Genomic DNA, 8,010 nt, shown 5'->3' with positions numbered 1-8,010 from the left:
TGAAGTTCTGTTATAGGAGAGAGACCAGAACACGTTCTGTGTCCAGAAATATTCATCTCATCTTTCTGAGGCAATGGCTAAAGAATGGTATTTTATTGATTGATACCCATCACATGTTGGTAAATAATTAGAAGCCCCTATGTTGACACCTCCATTCTTAACATATTGACCTTTAGATGCAAAAGAATAATTACTGGTATAGTTCATTACCTTCGGAACAGTAAGAGTAACTGTGCTATGAATATTATTCCCTTCTCTTGGGAATTAACTTTCCTGTTATGACTCATAACATTTCTTTTGTAGTAGGAATGTAAAATGTACCACCTAAATATAAGACATTATAAGGAATTTAGAGCATTTTAATATAATGTTTAAGTTTTTTGATCTAATATTTTCATCTAATAGTTTAAGGTATTTTAATCTAATGTATATAACTTAAATGCAAGGCGTTTTACGGCATCTTTTAAAATACAGAGGGTACTCTAATGGACCTTTCCCTCTGTATTTTAAAGGATGCCTTAAGGTGACAAGATTTCTCTGGAGTGACAAGTCCCAAAGAAGTATAAGCAAAATATTCCCATGGAGAGTGATAGAATAACCTGAAAGACAGTTCAGACTCATTTCTCATATGACTTGCTTCTCTAAATTGGCTTTAAACAGCTTATATTCTAGAAGGAAGGAAAATTGGCAGTAGGAATCGAAATGCCAGTGAATAAAATGTGTCTGTAGGACATAAAATGATAATATTACATATGATGGTGACCTATTAAAAAAAAAAACCTGAAACTCCCACCACCTTACCCAACACTCCTTCATAGTTCCTAAATAGAAGGGTACTCTTACTCTCTTCCTGTGGTGACTTCATTGCTGATTTTCTTCCTTTTTCTCTTCCCACACTTCTCCACAAACACATACAAGTTGGGAAAACTCCTCCAAAGTATTTTCCTACCTTCTATGCACAAATCTTCCTTTCCTCTTTTCTTTATTTTTCCACTTCCACAGTCTTCCTGTCTCTTTTGAACTTGTGGCTGTCATTTCCAGAAGAATCCAAAATGTACAATTGACAGGAAACACCAAACTGAATTATAGAGACGGGCAGAAACTTCAACTTTGCTTCTTTCCTCTCTACCTGTTACCCTGCACTTTCAGAGAACTTAATCATAGATTGCAAAATGAAGATCAAGCAATAACCACACACAATGAAGGCTTCAAGGAACCCTAAAAAGGAAGAAAGTGAAAGTAGTAGAACCTTTCTTGTTACACATCTCTATTTTACTTATTCAAACACTATTCTTTTTTAAGTCTGTTTCCAGCCTGGTTAATCATAAAAGCTCAGTCAAGCACTTCATTTTAGTCTTTTTTGTGTGGGATTATTATTGCCGTGGGTGGAGAATTCACACAAAGTAGTGCATTTAAGTCATGCCCAATAATGGCTCAGAAAATTGGTTTTGTATATATGCTTTGTAAATAGCAGATAATTCCCAAATCAGGTAAAAAAAGAGAAAAGACAGAGAAGTCATAAATAAAAGTGTAGAATATGTTTCTATAGTGAAGTCTTATCCTGATCTCAATTAAGAATTATGACTTATGAAAGTAAATACATAAAAGCTTAGATCTCTGTTGTCAAATGCAAAATATATGAAAGTATCACAGACCTATGAAATGCCAAATACACTTGCACTTATTCATGGGCACTAATAACTTTAATTAAGCCAGAACATCTCAAAATAACAATAATGAAAATTACATAGGTAATGAGACTATAAACTGGACTTGAATAAATGATTTTGTTTTCTTTAGAGAATGTTGGCTAACATTCAGTCTCCAAGTACAAAATATTCATTACGTGTCCATTTGCGAAAAAGATAATTTTTAATCCAATTCAATTTTATATTTTTCTGTTATCCTACCAGGCAGAGTTTAATGCAGTACAGTTGAACTCATGCTATGTTTATTGAATAAGTTTTTCCTACTTTCCTGGAGTAAGTGCATTTTTCTATTTTGAAAATCTTTACTTAAATGTTTCCCACTATTTTCCAAACAACAGTTTAGAGTGTGTGTTTACCTGAAGTAATGTCTTAAGATTTTGAAATTTCTTTCCCAGATAGTATTTATGAAACATATTTTCTGTTGTCCCGTTGCAGTAAACTTTTTATATTTGGCATTTTAATGTTTCTCGAGCCAAAAGAATGATACTATATGTGCTAGACTTATACTTATCCTTATTTTTGGTTTGGACTGATAAATTTACTTTTCTGTTAGGAAAAATATCTATCTGAAATAATCTGCCTCCATTTTCTTTTTTTAAAAATTTCAGTAGTTTTGGGGGAACACGTGGTGTTTGGTTACATGGATAAGTTCTTCAGTGGTGACTTCTAAGATTTTGGTGCACCTGTCCCCTGAGCGGTTTACCCTGTACCCAATGTCTTTTATCCCTCACCCACCTCCTACACTTTCCCCTGAGTCCCCAAAGTCCATTATATCATTCTTGTGCCTTTCAATCTTCATAGCTTAGCTCCCACCTATAAGTGAGAACATACTATATTTGGTTTTCCATTCCTGAGTTACTTCACTTAGAATAATGGTCTCCAACTCCATCCAAGTTGTTGCAAATGCCATTATTTCTTTCCATTTTATCTGCCTCTATTTTCTGACAGGCAGTTCATCTGAAACCCTAACTTCATAGTTTCTTGACCTCTCTCTGGCCACTAACTGTAGCCTTCACTCCATTTCCACAATTCATTTCCTCTTCTCCCCCTCCTTCACTCTCACTGAATCACTTCTGGTCTCATTAAGGCCCTCATACCTCCCTAGCTACCTATCTATTTCGTAAACCTTTTCAGGCTCTCTCTCTTACTAACCCTATTTCAGCCGTTAACTCATTGACACTCTTGTATTGCACCATCTTGCCAATTCTCAACCATTAATCAGCTTTCCTTGATGTTTTCTTTCATTTTTTCTTCTTCTTTCTCTCATTATACTGCTTCTGCCAAAGAAAACCACATACCTGATTGACTGGTGCCACTGCAAATTCATAATACCCAACTTCAGTCAAGCCCTTAAAACTGCCCACCTGTCCCGATTTTTGTTCTTAAGTCAGCTCCCATTCTAGTTCCCATTTCTTACTGCGCTAATGATATTCTCTCTGAAGTACTTATTCCACCCACACCTTCACAGACAGCAGAAAATGTTGCTTTCTACCTCATAGAAAAATAAAGGCCATTAATCATGAAGTTCCCTCCATTCCCTGCCACCCTACATTAAATATACCTCTATTTATACTTAGTCTTACCACACATTTCACAGTCAGAAATGTCCTTTCCCCTTTTCATTGTCAACTCTCATTCTGTGTTTTTGATCCCATACACCCCCCACCTCCTCTGGAGCTTACACTTTCAATGCCTTCTCATTTGCATTATTAATCTCTCTATTCCCGCATAAATACTTCCTCGTTTACCGTCTAGTCCTCAGTCTTCATGGGTTTCTACTTATTTTTTTCAGGCCTTTTGCCCAAATATGACCTACTCTGTGAGGTCTTCCATGATCACATTATTTAAAATCACAGCTTCAGATACTGTACCCACACAATTACTTCCTGTTTCTCTTTTCTTGCTTTAACTTTGTCTTTGGCCCTTGTCATTATCTGACATGCCTTGACTTATTTTTCTCATTAATTATCTGCTTTCTCCAATAGAATATAAACTCCATAGGGCAAGGATTTTGCCTGAATTCTTACCAACTAAAACAAAGTTTGACATATAGTAGGCACAAAATGAGTATTTATTGAATAAATTAAATGTAATTTGACTTCTATTTCCACTAGGCTATTACAGTCCTAAAGATCATCGTTGAGATTATGGCTAAATCCACTCCTCATTTTAGGTCTCATCCTACTTTTAGTAGAAGTTAGTGTAATTGTACAATTGTTCCCTTAAGAAAAATGATTTATCTGGGCTATCCAGTCTTTTTAGACTCCTTCATTGATGTTTCCTTTTCATTCCACCCTTGAAAGGTATCAGTGTTCACCAGGTATCTGTCCTTGAACCTTTTCTTCCTGGTACTCTTTTTATGAGAAGTATAATCCATATCCATGTTTTTAAAACACTGCCAGTGGCTTCCCAGTCTAGATCTCTAGTCCCTACTTTTTTCCAGAACTGTTTCTAACTGCATATTGGATATGTACTAGATGGCTTGTATGTTTTTCAAACTCAACACAACCAACAATAATTCAGTACCCTCTCTTCTTCCCGAATGCCTTGTTTTAATTAATGGCATCAACATCTACTCAGTCTCTCAAGATATACACATTTTTTATTTATTCTAGGCTCCTTCTTCTCCCCTGCCTCCAATTCTGTTCCAAGTTCTAATAACTCTACTTCCTAATTCCATTTCTAACATATTCCTTTTTCTCCATCTTCTTCACCTCTGCCTTATCTCCGGTTCTCATAATTTTTCACGTGATATAATAATAGTTACCTGATTTTTTTCTACCTTCAGGCCTGCCCAAATCCAATCAAGCTTTTATACTGTCACCATAAATACCTTAGCCAATGCAAATCTTCCCATACTTGTCCCCTCTTGAAACTCAATGACTGTCCTTTGTACTCTCAGATAAACATTTTACTCCATAAAGCCTAGCTTCAACCTACCTTTCCAACATCTTAAAACTCTACAGGTAACTTTATTCATTTTTCTCCAACTATACCACACACGTTCTCAACTCCAGACCTACAGCTTCTTTTACCCAGAATGTCAGTTTTCTTCCGTTACATCTGACAAACTTCTAAGCACTATTCAATAGCCAGTTCAGATAGCAGCTCCTCTGTAGATCTCTAAATTTCACAAAGTAAGTCACCTGGTTTTTCACCTTAGAGGATTCTGTATCATATATCTCTATGAAAAAAAAAAAATTACATTGTGTTTTAAAAACTTTGTTTGCATGTTTATCTTTCACTGAACTGTGAGCTCCCAGCCCTCAAGTAATTAAGATAGTCTAGCTAAGGAGATAGCACACGTACTTAAAACAGTAAATAGTGCAAGGTATGATATGATGATCATATGATAGAAATGGACCAAGAATGGAGAAATTCAAGCAATCAAGATTACTTCATGGGGTTGGATCATCAGGGAAGGCTGCACAGAGGAAGCAGCTCTCAAGGTGAAATGGTTTTTGAATAAGTCAAGAGGCAAGGACCCAGTATTTCACTTGAGGATTATGCTCTGAGCCAATATGAAAAGATAGCTAAAGTAGAATAGTGAGATGGACATTGGGACAGGGAGATTTGAGCTTGATTGTGGATTTCCTAAATGTCATGAATTTGCTATTGTGTTGTGTATTTATATGCATATGCACATACATGCCCCTTAGGTACTTTTCTTTTCTACCCATGCTTATCCTAAAATTACCAAGTCTACACTGAAGTTTTCTAATTCCTCGAGAATAATCTGATTTATACTCTTGTGTTGTCCTATATCATTCAAAGGACTTCTCCTGGAGTCCTGTAAATAAGGACTGAGATAAGGGATGTAAATGCATGGGGCAGTGCCCAACATACAGAAAGTGATTTATAAAAGTCAAGATTTTCCTCTTGACCTCAGTCTCTGATCTCAGGGGCCAAATTAGATATTGTACTGATTCAGACAGGAAAACAGAAAAGAAGTGAGAAAGTCATAGATGGGATACAACTTGGATCACAGAGATCATTTTGTTGATGTGGCAAAAATTTTTGGCTGATAAGGTGAAGAGGCAATAAAAACAGCAGTGCATATGATTCTGCAGTTTGAAGAGCAAATTGCAGCAAATTGTAGCTATAGCGTTGGAAGTTCTTCTTGCTCTCTGGCTGTCTCTTTACTCAGAAGTTTAAGTTAATTAAACTTGGCTCTCATAGTGTTCGAATGCCAATTCTAAATGCCTGTGGTTAGAAAAATCACACCCTATAAAATCGGTCAAAATGCACATTCTAGAAGAGTCATCACAATTCATAGTGATATTTCCTAATGTCCATTCATCCTAGTATTCTTGTTTTTTTTCTATAGTATTTTTTCTAATTATTATCTGCTGAGATTAGTGGTTTGCCCTTTGCTTTCTGGCGTGGCACATTGTACAAATGCTTTGTGGTAGGACTTTAATTTGTTCATCATGACACTGTTTCTGCCTTTGCCCATGGGAAAAATAAAATCGAGTCATTCCTCCTCTGGCCTTCTTCAGCTACATATCCTGTCAGTATGATGTTTATCTCAACCTGCCTATTGATGATTACATTGATAGTGCCATATCCTAGTATGCAACTCCGTGCTCCTGGCTTTTTTTTGTAGAGTTTACTTCCTTAAAAGAAAGCCTGTATGAACTTAAAAAGTCACCAATCTTCTGATATTAAGGAACAGTACTACCTCTAACATGGGTTTCCAGCCACTACCGTATTCAGGTATAAATCAAAAAGGAAATTATGTGAATAGCAGAATATATAAAGCTGTGTGATAATGAGCCACATTGTAGTGAGGCTCTAGCATAACTCTGAACTGGGTTTTAATTTTAAGTCACTGAAAATGAGGGCTGGAAAATGTAACAGATTTGGGAGAAGAGAGGTAGAATTAGATCTACTATATTTTTGAAGTATTTTCTGAAAGGGAAGTAGGATTTCAAATATTGGATTGTTTCTTTTTCATTCTTTTTTATCCCATTAAACACAGGCTTTGGATATAAATCCTGGTATAGCTGACTACTAGCCTTGCCACCTTGGGCAAATTTTGTAACCTCTTAAAGCCACAATATCCTAATCTATGGCCACTTCACAGGAGTAGTGTGAGGATAAGTAGTGTGAGTAAGAACTATAAATGTATAGGATGATAGCTAACAATAGAAAGTGATTTATAAAGTTCAGGTGTCTACATTTGGTAGTAGTTTAGTATCAGAAAGTAGTAAACAAAATAGCTGATTGAGTGCTTTCTCTTGTCTTCCATTGATTAGTATGACATCAGACAGAATATTAGAACAAGGTACTTGTGTTAGTCTTTCACTGCTGAGTAACAAATTATCACAAATTTAAGGACTTAAAACAACAACTTATTATCTCACAATTGCTATGAGTCAGGAGTCTGGACACATCTACTGGGTCCCCTGCTCAGGGTCTCACTGGACTGAAATCATGATGCCAGCTGGGACTGAGGTCTCATCTGATGATGCTCTTCTTGGCAGAATTCAGTCCATTTGATTGTAGGACTGAAGTTTCTATTTTCCTGTTGGCTGTCAGCCAGTGGTTACTCTCAACTACTAGAGACTGTTCTCCAGTTTTTGTCATATGGCCCTTTCCATAGGCCTACTCACAGCATGGCAGCTTTGTCTAAGCTAGCAGCAGAGAGAGAGAGAGACAGAAAAAGAAAGAGGCAGAATTTTACTACATACTAGTAAAATAAGTCCTATATGTATATGGTAATATAATTGTGAGAGTGATATCCCACCACCTTTGCTGTCTTCTATTGATTATAATCAAGTCACAGATTGTACTCAAACTAAAAGGGAGGGGATTATAAAATGGCATAAATATGGGGGCCGTCTTAGGGTCTTTGTGCCACAATACTCAAAGAAATAATAGACAATTCACTGGCCTAAGTCTTAAGAGAAATAATGGGTAGTATCCCTTGATAATAGTTTAACATGCCTAATTTAACCTGCAAATACCTCATATTTCTTTCTCCTGAATCTATGACTCTTGAAACTAATATTTTGGAGATTATTGAAGGATAATTTTACTTTAAAAATATTAATTACATAAGTAACACATGATTATATGCTTTTTGTAAAACAAGAAAAATTAAACCATACAACAATATAAAATGAAAAAGTAATTTATTCTCCACCTCCCCCTTGTCTTTACACCTTCCCCTATCCAGAAGCGCTCAAGGATAATAGTTTGATACTTATTCTTCTGTAATATTTTTAAAATGTAACTGAGATCATGTTATATGTGTGTTCTGTAACTTGCTTTATTCTTTTTTAAACAATGCTTCTTG

Source organism: Trachypithecus francoisi, unplaced genomic scaffold, assembly GCF_009764315.1.
Source record: "Trachypithecus francoisi isolate TF-2019V2 unplaced genomic scaffold, Tfra_2.0 Lachesis_group6, whole genome shotgun sequence".
Taxonomy (NCBI): domain Eukaryota; kingdom Metazoa; phylum Chordata; class Mammalia; order Primates; family Cercopithecidae; genus Trachypithecus; species Trachypithecus francoisi.
Note: the sequence above shows the minus strand (reverse complement) of the source record.